Source organism: Littorina saxatilis, unplaced genomic scaffold (assembly GCF_037325665.1).
Source record: "Littorina saxatilis isolate snail1 unplaced genomic scaffold, US_GU_Lsax_2.0 scaffold_2724, whole genome shotgun sequence".
In the NCBI taxonomy this organism is placed as follows: Eukaryota; Metazoa; Mollusca; class Gastropoda; order Littorinimorpha; family Littorinidae; genus Littorina; species Littorina saxatilis.
The window spans coordinates 154-12,500 of NW_027127535.1; the positions used below are offsets into that span (position 1 = coordinate 154).

The 12,347-nt window shown below is 39.7% G+C and overlaps 1 long non-coding RNA gene across 1 annotated transcript in view; it reads right to left on the reverse strand.

The window, feature by feature from the left end:
• Nucleotides 1–1,219: 1,219 nt before the first annotated feature.
• The window catches only part of LOC138955959 (uncharacterized), an 11,612-nt gene continuing 484 nt past the window's right edge, over nt 1,220–12,347 (reverse strand). The window contains exons 2-3 of the long non-coding RNA XR_011452438.1: nt 6,003–6,183; nt 1,220–2,363 (exon numbers count right to left, since the gene is read on the reverse strand). This is a non-coding gene — a long non-coding RNA (uncharacterized lncRNA). The remainder of the gene's footprint in view (nt 2,364–6,002; nt 6,184–12,347) is intronic.

Sequence of the window (12,347 nt, forward strand, 5' to 3'; positions counted from 1 at the left end):
ATCATTTTCTCACTTATAAAAATACCTGAGTAAACGATAATTATAATAAAATAAAGTGCGTAAGTCAACAAGCTATCTATTGAAAATCTAAAGTGTTGACAATCCCTGTGAACAAGTTTAAAATAGCAAACCTGCTTTAAAGCATACTGAATGATTACACGCTGAACTACGGGATAATGCTCTTGACGAAGATGTAAATACATTTGAAAAAGTAAATACATAAATACATAAATAAATAAAAACAGAAAAAATACATAAATAAATACATAAATAAATACATAATACATTAATATTAATAAATTAACGAACCGTTAAAGGCTGACATAGTCCTATTTAATTATTAAACAATGGCGACTGCATGTGAGAGGGAACAATAAAGAGACCAAAAAGCAATGTACTCACGTTAAAATGACGAACACGGAACGAATAACGGCGACGTTTCGACCTAAGGGTCTTCTTCAGGCACAAAAACACAAAAGTACACACACAAAAAAAAGAAGAAGAAAGACGATAGAACAAATAAAGAGGAGAACAACTGACAAAACAACTGCACTGCACAAACCGACAAATGACAAAGACAGAGAAGCAAGGGAAGCTACTCGAGGAGAATGAAAAGCGGCAGTTTTGAGGTCTGTAGACCAAACAAAATGTGAGGGGGGGGGGGGGGGGGGTTGCGTGAAAGGGAACGAAAGAGGAGACTCGCGTACCCGTGCGGACACACACACACACACACACACACACACACACACACACACACGCACACACACACACACACACACATACACACAAGGTGGAACAGCGGGGGGAAGGTTGAGATGAATGAATTAACGGCGAATGTTAATTCCATCGGGGCAGGTAGTGCCAAGGGATGATATGATGTGGGACTCCCTGAGTTTGCGCTCGAAGGAGTCGCCACGTACTTGCCACAGAGCCATGACTCTGACATGATCAAGTGAGTGACCAGCGGCGGTGAAGTGAAGGGATACTGGCCTATTGCGGGAATGACGGATGTCAGCCAGATGCTCGGAGAAACGCACCTCAAGGGTGCGCGCGGTTTCTCCGATATAAATCTGGCGACAAGAGAGGCAGACGATCGCATAGACAACGTTGTGACTTTGACAGTCAAACGTTCTCTTGACCGTGAAGGAGCCACGAGGGCCTTGGAGGCAGGTGTCAGGGTGGAGGAAGGGACAAGATTTGCAATTTCGTTTGGTTAATTAGTTTAATTACTTCCAGGGCTTTTCCCATCGTTGCGGGGATGTATAAATTAAGCTTCCTGCAAAGTTTTAGGTTTGAAGTCCTTACCAATTACGAGAAATAATTAATTATTTATTGCATTGTTTAGCAACAGTTCTCCAGGACTTGGGCTATTTTTAGACCGTTGACGTCACTTCGTGACGTTTCGTAAACCAAAGATGGCGTCGGAGACAGTCAAAGCGCTGTTGCGTACAATGGCAAAAAAGATAGAAGTAAACCCGTCTAAAGCTGTCAAGGCCACTAAATCTGCTGAGAAGAGAAAGTGGACTCCTTGCTTTATCACCACGCAGCACCAGCGCTGGGTCGCGCTGAAAGAAAGATTGTTTTCGTCAGAGGCCCATCGCTTCAAATTGAGAACCAAGTACAAAGGGGATACTGAACTCAGTCGCCAAAGTTTTGCTGGACACGTGAGTACATAGGCCTATTAGAAAATTAGATGTGCTTGTAGCTTGTCAGCTGAAGCCTGTGGCCTTATTCTTGCGAATATGTGCTGTGAGAGATCGTCTATTTCCGCCTGCTCAATTTCCGGAAAACATCCACTTTCACTTTGAGACTGTTCTGTTTACATTCGACACTATCAACACCACTTTGCAATACTGAAATATTTTTTTTCTGTGTTCGAAAGCTACAGCCAATCGTTATTATATCCTCTTAGGTACAGTTTTATAACATTATTGGCACATGTAAACAATATGAATTAATGAATGAACGCTACGTATATGGCAGCCTTTAAATATTTGTTTATAAATGGGAGGAAGAAAAAGAAAAAAAGGTATACATTTCTTAAAAAACAGGAAAACCAAGAGAGAGAGAGAGAGAGAAAGAGAAAGGGGGAGAGAAAGACAGACAGACAGACAGACAGACAGACAGACAGAGAGAAAGTACACATTATAACGAAGAATTCAACATGCAAATTTATAAACAAACCAATTAAAATACTAAACAAAAAACGCAATCTTCTTGTTGTGCACAATATCAGCATCAACATTCTCGGCAGCCGTAACTCCTTGCATGCAGACATAGAGATACACTGAAAAGTTTTCGCATTCTGGCGCAGGACTAGTTCACTTGGCTTATTCTCTGATGATCAAAAATTGCTCGTTCCCCTGAAACAGACAAATGTATATATTGTACACGTTTATATAACACGTGACTACATGATTGCACGTAAAAAAAAACCGCACGTAAATAGTTACAAATAAAAGCTGAAAACTGACTGATAGAGAACATGCAGCTTCATGCAAAAAATAGAGTAAACAAAGGTTACAGGGTGAAGGAAGGCAGAAGAAAGAGTTTCAAGAACAGGAGAGATATGAATGACACATGTTAATTACAAACATCGTCAGCATTACCGACTAATTGCGACTGAAATAATCACTATCACGTTAGCTCCACACATCTAAAAATAACAAACTCGTCCAAAATACATCCCCTACCAATCTTCAGACCACTCGAAATCTAAAAATAACGAACTCGCCCAAAATACATCCCCATCCAATCTATCCACCCCTTAAAATATAATAAACTTGTCCAAAATGCATCTCCGTCGAATCTTCCCACCCCTCAAAATCTAAAAATAACGAACTCGTCCAAAATACATCCCCATCCAATCTATCCACCCCTTAAAATATAATAAACTTGTCCAAAATGCATCTCCCTCGAATCTTCCCACCCCTCAAAATCTAAAAAAAATGAACGCGTCCAAAATAAGCTCCGCCCTCACTTCAGCCCTTCTACTCTTTCCTCCCTCTCTCTACTCGATCTCACGTGCACAGCTCGCCTGCATGACAGCGCAAAACAAGAAGTACAACTGTTCCCTGTGGGACAGCCAAAGGCGATCAATAAACTGCTGCGCTGTGAAAAAATGGGAGGAGTGTTTTATAATAGGTCATGGCTGTTCTTGCGTAAAGGCAGTATTGGGATTCGGCTGTACACGTTCTGAGTGATGGCGTGTTATGTTTTGGTGTTCTCACCTGTACTTGGTCTGGTTTTGTGTCCTCGTTAATTCTTAACGGTCTTATTCGTTTTCCGTGTGATGAAAATTGTCTCAGTTTTCCTTTGCTCTTCTCATTTTGTTTCTGCTAATTGTGTTCCTCTTTTTGAGGCAACAATGCGTGGTGAGGTGCATCAGGGTCATCAGACTCACACATACACTTAAACATACGTACAACACACCATCATCCTCGTCTTGATTCCCAGTCAATCGTGAAACGTTTAGTCAAAATTGACTTAATGTAGAAACTAAGAAAGAAAAAAAGTCGAAAGTTATATAATAACACCACCATCGTCCTAACGTAAACCCCAACCAACAACAACAACAATAACAGCATAAGTAGAGGCTTACATTTTAAATATAAACTTATTCACCAAAAGTCAAAGACCGGATTTCAAAGCCCCACACAACACAATTAGGACAGCCTTTCCAGCATTGCAAAGGTCACACCATAAGGAGCTAGGTCATCACGTCACAGCGTACCGCAAAAACAAAAAAAAACAATCGACTGAACAGGGGAAAGGAAGAACAAAAGTGCAACACAGTCAAAAGGACAAAGTGCGATGCTAATAACCGGTGAAAGTCATAAGCAAAAACGTTGGCCCTGAGGGCGTAATTTATAAGACTGTCAGTCTAATGGTCTCGCTGATTATAACAGACACGTTCCACTTGTTCGTTCCCGTTTGATATGACATGTTGTCACCGCGGTGTACCTCTTCATTCACAAACGCTTGAAGTAATATGAATGGAAATTAAGGTGCGTTAATGCTCACCGACATCCTCAAGAAATGTAAAATGAGAATCTGTGTCTTAGTTCTAGGGCTCTTCAAACTGTGCGTCCCGGGGTAAAAAGTACGCTATAGATGCCCTAAAAAAACCGTACCGGAAATGCTTGAAGAGAGTCCCGCAACGCACTAACCCTGAACAGAGCTTCTTCCGGTGTAACGCGACATTTTTACTCCACAAAAAAATGACTCCGGAGTAAAAATGTCGTACGAACATTTTACTCCGAGTACACCTGTCGTACGAGAAACGAACTCCCCAAACAAAGGAACAAACAAATTACTCCCTCCACAAAATTGTTACTCCCTAAATTTGTATTTCCAGTACAAATCTCGAAATGTAGCGAAAATGGGATGCGGGCGAAGGGATAATAGCACATTTGTGATTTCGCGCAAACGAATGTCGCGTTGCCCCTCCCTCCACCCCTTCCACCACCAGGACTAACAGGGGACAGGGGCCGAGTAAAAGTTGCGTACACCTGGCGTGAGCAGTACATTGCTCGTGTTAGAGGGGAGTAATTTATTCGTTATTTATTCGTCAGGGGAGTAACATTTTTTCTTTTTTCTTTTCTTTTTTACAACACATTATACATTACATCACAGTTCACATCGCCACATACATACATACAACATGCATAAAAAAGAATGATCTAGAGAAGAGAGAGAAGTAGAGAGAGAGAGAGAGGGGGGGAAAGTTAAAGAGGCACTGTATAGGACTGTTTGACTACAACAACTACTAGACCCTTAAATAATATTGATTACTACAAGATTCAAGTTTACAACAGAATATATATCAAGATACTGTTAACGAATTAGGGAGAAGGAGTAGAGCCTAGTACTGGACAATTTTCATGAGTAACATTTTCGTATGAGACGCACGAACAAACTGAAGGGCGTTCACCCAAACTTATTTTCTGGGCTAAAGTTTCTTCAAATACATCTTGCAAAACATGTGTCAGTCTTCTACATAATTTTGACATGCCATGACGTCATAGTCGAACATCCGGGTCACACCAGAACGTCTTTTACTTTGTTCTAACATGACCATCTAATACCCCCTCTCTCGCTCAACTCCTCCCTCCCCCTACCCCCTCTCTCACCCATCCTCAATATTAGTATCAAGCAGCTGGAAAAAATATCACTGTACTCTCTGATTCAGTGATTGTATTGAAAAACATGGTTCTATATAATGCACGAAGGACATTTTTGTATACAAACACATATTTCTTTGTCATATATCATTGTCAAGCATAGCTAAAGAATCAAAATGCTTCTTGAAATGTCTTATTGGTTGCTTGACATGTTAATTAGGTAATTAATGTAATTCGTACTGTAGTTAACTTAACGTCTATTTCTTCTTGTTATTGTGTTACCCCTCAATGGGCGAGGGCCGGATGAAAAAATGCATGTATACATTGCTTATTCTGTCACCCTCGATAAATACCAATTCAATTCAATTCAATCCTCCTCTCACTCTATCACCCCTAGCCTATCTCTCTCTCCGAACTGGAAACGGAAACAAACAAGCATCGGACCCGGATAACCATATTGATTGTAGGGCCGTTAAAAACAAATACACAACATCTCCCTCTCACTCTGTCTCACTGTTTGTCTGTCTTTCTCTTACTGTGTGTGTGTGTGTGTGTGTGTGTGTGTGTGTGTGTGTGTGTGTGTGTGTGAGTGTGTATGTGCGTGCGTGCGTACATGCGTGCGTGCGTGCGTGCGTGTATTTGTGTGTTTGTTTGTGTGGGTCTCTCTCTCTCTCTCTCTCTCTCTCTCTCTCTCTCTCTCTCTCTCTCTCTCTCTCTCTCCCTTATCCCCCCCCCACAAGCCTGTCTCTCCCACTGTTTCGCTCTACCGAAGTGAAACATGGACGCGCATCACTTTCACCAAAATAATGCAATCTCAGTACATGTGGCAGGCAGTAGTGGCAGGCCCACTACTCGATACATTAATCATGAGGCTCGAACCTGACAACACAGACAAGTCCATCGCGGTAACAGGCCAGGTGTAACAGGTTGATCTAGTTTCGCAACCCGGTGTTGGGTCGTGTTCAGATCGTCAGCAGTGCCCGTCTGCATCGCCTGAGATGACATCATGGTCAGGCATCCAGTGCAAGCCGGTCTCTCGCTCGGCGGCGCTGTCAATAATCTGAGAAAATCAGGTTGTGTAAAAGAGAGAGCCTTAAAATGGGGGGAAATGTGAATAGAAAATCTGAAAAACCAAGGTCTTTAAATAGCGGAGGTATTAAATTGGGATGGGGGTTGGGGGGGGAGGCTTAAAAGGGTGGTTCCTCTTTACTGATAGTATCTCAAATTATCCCCCTTTCCTGCGCGTATGTATTACACATTTTACAGTCAAAGAAAAACATAATTTCAATATGACAAAGAAGAAAACGCATTGAGTGTCGTTTCAACAACTCTACATCAACATATATCTAACGAAAAGAAAAACGCAAACAAAAACAATGCAGGAAAGGCAACGCCCACAGACAAACAAACAAAACCAGGTACTTGTTTCACGCATTCAAATCAACACAAAACAACATTATATTATGATAAAAAGGAATTTCATGAAGTTTTGCCGCCAGGCTTATTTCACAAAATATTATTTCATAAAAATACTAAAATTTGTGTCACAATTGTAAAAAATTAAGAAAATCAACGTAATGATATGGCAGAAACAAAAATGCGCCGAGTTTCGTTTTCACATGCCATAGCGTCTGTACGTTGTACAAAGCTTTTAACGTATGTGGTGTATGAATATAAAGAAAGATCATACCCTGCTGTGCTCATTTCCATATGCGCCCAGACGAACCCGGATTTTAAAAGGTTTTGAGACGAATGTCCAACAAAGAGTTCTACAGCAATCACAGAGCACTTCGCAGTGTATGTTAGTAAACCATGCGTGAAAACAAAGGGACGGGACTATTTGTGTGTGCACGCATTCTTTGCGAATGTAGTTTATGACGAAGAAAGAGAACATTATGTGGGAGGAGCTTCCACGGATTTTTGTGTGTGTGTTACTGGGTAGTTTCAGCACAAGACTTGAAGACTTGAAGCTGAATCTAGTGTCAATGACGTTCAGCTGAGTTTGGTATACACATGTATGGTAACCAAATTGTGCTAAATGTGTCTTTTCTTCCCCTTTTTCTGGCCATTGCTCTACCGTTTTCATGTCCTTGCCTGTGTGTTTGTTTGCTTGTTTGTTTGGTTGGATGCTTGCTTTGGTTGCTTGGTTGGTTTTACCATTTTGCGTTGTCTGTATATTCTTTTTTTTCTTCTTTTTTACATTTAGTCAAGTTTTGACTAAATGTTTTAACATAGAGGGGGGAATCGAGACGAGGGTCGTGGTGTATGTGCGTGTGTATGTGTGTGTCTGTGTATGTGTGTGTGTGTGTGTGTGTGTGTGTGTGTGTGTGTGTGTGTGTGTGTGTATGTAGAGCGATTCAGAGTATACTACTGGACTGATCTTTATGATTTTTGTCATGAGAGTTCCTGGGTATGATATCCCCAGAGTTTTTTTTCATTTTTTCGATAAATGTCTTTGATGACGTCATATCCGGCATTTTGTACAAATTGAGGCGGCACTGTCACACCCTCATTTTTCAATCAAATTGATTGAAATTTTGGCCAAGCAATCTTCGACGAAGGCCGGACTTTGGTATTGCATTTCAGCTTGGAGGCTTACAAATTAATTAATGACTTTGGTCATTAAAAATCTGAAAATTGTAATTAAAATTATATTTTTATAAAACGATCCAAAATTACGTTTATCGTATTTTTCATCATTTTTTTATTCCAAAAACATAAATATGTTATATTCGGATTAAAAACAAGCTCTGAAAATTAAAAATATAAAAATTATGATTAAAATTAAATTTCCGAAATCAATTTAAAAGCAATTTCATCTTATTCCTTGTCCGTTCCTGATTCCAAAAACATATAGCAATGATATGTTTGGATTAAAAACACGTTCAGAGAGTTAAAAAGAATAGAGATATAGAAAAGCGTGCTATCCTCCTCAGCGCAACCGCTACCGCGCTTTTCTGGATTGTTAATTTCACTGCCTTTGCCACGAGCGGTGGACAGATAAGACGATGCTACGAGTGTACGGTCTTGCGGAAAAAATGCAATGCGTTCAGTTTCATTCTGTGAGTTCGACTGAGCTTGACTAAATGTTGTATTTTCGCCTTACGCGACTTGTTTTTCTTCTATTCCCTAGTTCTTTCGTTCGTTTTTAAAATTTTGTTTATAGTATGCGGGACGCGGTAATTGAATGACCCTTTCTGTGTCCGGAATTTATACTTTAAAACAAATAAATATAGGCTCGCTGTCCCGTCTGCATTTGAAACACCTTATTTCTAGTCTCACTATTACGTATCTAAATGTGTCCAGGGGAGAACTAATACAGAATGTTCTTCCGTGCCACTTGCACCTCCCACATAAAACAATGAAAGACAGGGGGCCCGGTAGCTCAGTTGGTAGAGCACTGGACTTGTTATCCTAAGGTCGCAGGTTCGAACCCGGGACGGACACGGGTCAACTTTATGCGCAGACTCAGAAACGGTATCTATGTTCCACCCCAGTGTCACCACTGTGGCACGTATAACAGACCTCGGTCACTCTGCCATAAGTGCAGGTGGCTGAGTACACCTAAACACGCAGACACCTGGGTAGCGCGACTCTGTTGCTGCTAGCTTTCCACTGAGAGGAAGCGACCCAAATTTCTTAGCAATGGGACAATAAAGTAATGACAACGAAAAAAAAAATGAAAAGAGACACACCCACACAAAACACAAAAACAATACAATACAATACAATACAATACAATACAATACAATACAATACAATACAATACAATACAATACAATACAATACAATACAATACAATACAATACAATACAATACAATAACTTTATTAATCTCTAAAAGAGAAATTGCATTGCTGAGCGTTTGTGTCCGTAATAATAACATACATAAAACATTCAAAATAAACATTTGTTCTTTGTCCTGAGAAAATATAGCACATTGGTTATCACATAAGAAAGTATATTAAAAATAAATTAACATGCATTCACCATCAACAGTGCACAAACGAAAGTCAGCACCTTGCCGGTTATCACATATTGTCTAAGAGAGTAGAATAAGAGTATATAATCATGCAAAACAAAATCAACAACAAACACGGCTATTTGTCTTCATTCTAATGAATTACTGCATTTTACATTCTAACAACGACAGCATGATATATATATATTTGTCTGCAGACGCACAAAAAAGGCGGAAAAAAGCCCTGGGATGATTATAATTAATTCATACTAGCATTTTGATGTATGTGTTTACTTCATACACATGTAAGAAGAGGCAGTTAAAATAAGAATTAAAGAAAAAGAAGAAGAAGAAAAAGAAGAAGAAGAAAAAGAAGAAGAAGAAAAAGAAGAAGAAGAAGAAGAAGAAGAAGAAGAAGAAGAAGAAGAAGAAGAAGAAGAAGAAAAAGAAGAAGAAGAAGAAGAACAACAACAACAACAACACCACCACCACCATCAACAACAACAACAACAAAAACAACAAAAACAAACAATAACAAGTCGCGTAAGGCGAAAATACAACATTTAGTCAAGTAGCTGTCGAAATCACAGAATGAAACTGAACGCAATGCAACGCAGCAAGACCGTATACTCGTAGTCCACCGCTCACGGCATAGGCAGTGAAATTGACAAGAAGAGCGGGGTAGTAGTTGCGCTGGGAAGGATAGCACGCTTTTCTGTACCTCTCTTCGTTTTAACTTTCTGAGCGTGTTTTTAATCCAAACATATCATATCTATATGTTTTTGGAATCAGGAACCGACAAGGAATAAGATGAAAGTGTTTTTAAATTGATTTGGACAATTTAATTTTGATAATAATTTTTATATATTTAATTTTCAGAGCTTGTTTTTAATCCGAATATAACATATTTATATGTTTTTGGAATCAGCAAATGATGGAGAATACGATAAACGTAAATATGGATCGTTTTATAAAATTTTCTTTTTTTTTTTACAATTTTCAGATTTTTAATGACCAAAGTCATTAATTAATTTTTAAGCCACCACGCTGAAATGCAATACCGAAGTCCGGGCTTCGTCGAACATTACCCGACCAAAATTTCAACCAGTTTGGTTGAAAAATGAGGGCGTGACAGTGCCGCCTCAACTTTCACGAAAAGCCGGATATGACGTCATCAAAGACATTTATCAAAAAAATGAATAAAACGTCTGAGGATATCATACCCAGGAACTCTCATGTCACATTTCATAAAGATCGGTCCAGTAGTTTAGTCTGAATCGCTCTACACACACACACACACACACACACACACACAGACACACACACACACACACGCACATACACCACAACCCTCGTCTCGATTCCCCCCTCTACGTTAAAACATTTAGTCAAAACTTGACTAAATGTAACAAACAAAGAAAAAAACACGTGTATTACCCTATACATTTAGAAGCACACACACACACAAACCAAGCAACAGTAGCCTCGACCTAACTACTCACAATAAATAAGAGGAAAACTGGAATGAATTTCTCTTTCTGGAGTGGATGAACTAATGCGATGTTCATGCCCCACCCGCTGTGATTCCACCCCATTAACCGTGCGTAACGAGATCTCTCCCACCCGTTACTTCTAGGGTGGACTCCACGAATCAATGCCAGAGGCTGAGTCAGGAATACATTAATGGGGGGTGGGGGGGGGGGGATGCACGTCGTTGTAAATTTACTAACATGGTTCTAGATAGTGATCTACACCCCCAACCCCTGCGACAGGAGAAAACATTCCACAACTGACTGAACAATGTCAAGCAAAGGGGCGCAATGACCGTACCGTGCTCGTTATTTCCCCTGGAGACAAAATGTCGGCGTCACATGGGGATTTGCACAAGCTGACCCCATGTCAACTCCGGGGCTCGTACATATCGTCCACACAGCATACTAAGATACATTCTGACACCTGCATACGTCTGCGTGGATGTTAAACTTAGCCTTGATGAATAAGATGCTGTATTTTGCTCACGTGATGCGAGGGAAGAGTTCCCGACAGGTTAGAAAATGAGTCTCATAAGAGTTGATATATATATGTGATGGGAGAGCTTGTTGCGTCTTCATTTGTTTTGTGGTCCAAGGCATTGTCCTCCTTCGACCCCTCCCCCTATGACAACACACCATTACCAAATGCGAATACATGTATTTAAAAACAGACTGTGACTTTTAGTATTATCGTTTACATTTGAAAAACACATGTTTTTGTGTGTGTTTTTTATATTTAGTCAAGTTTTGACTAAATATTTTAACATCGAGGGGGAATCGAAACGAGGGTCGTGGTGTATGTGCGTGTGTGTGTCTGTGTGTGTGTGTGTCTGTGTGTGTGTGTGTGTGTAGAGCGATTCAGACTAAACTACTGGACCGATCTTTATGAAATTTGACATGAGAGTTCCTGGGTATGAAATCCCCGAACGTTTTTTTCATTTTTTTGATAAATGTCTTTGATGACGTCATATCCGGCTTTTCGTGAAAGTTGAGGCGGCACTGTCACGCCCTCATTTTTCAACCAAATTGGTTGACATTTTGGTCAAGTAATCTTCGACGAAGCCCGGGGTTCCGTATTGCATTTCAGCTTGGTGGCTTAAAAATTAATTAATGACTTTGGTCATTAAAAATCGGAAAATTAAAAAAAAATTTTTTTTTATAAAACGATCCAAATTTACGTTCATCTTATTCTCCATCATTTGCTGATTCCAAAAACATATAAATATGTTATATTCGGATTAAAAACAAGCTCTGAAAATTAAATATATAAAAATTATTATCAAAATTAAATTGTCCAAATCAATTTAAAAATACTTTCATCTTATTCCTTGTCGGTTCCTGATTCCAAAAACATATAGATATGATATGTTTGGATTAAAAACACGCTCAGAAAGTTAAAACAAAGAGAGGTACAGAAAAGCGTGCTATCCTTCTTAGCGCAACTACTACCCCGCTCTTCTTGTCAATTTCACTGCCTTTGCCATGAGCGGTGGCCTGACGATGCTACGAGTAAAATGGCATTGCGTTCAGTTTCATTCTGTGAGTTCGACAGCTACTTGACTAAATATTGTATTTTCGCCTTACGCGACTTGTTTCTCTCTCTGTTTTGCTACTTTTTTTTCTCTCCCGGAACTTTACTGTCGATTCGAGTCTCAACTGCTATCATTTTGAAAAAAAAAAAACTAAATTGTTGTCATCTTGCAAGATATAGATATCGATACGTAAGCAGTTA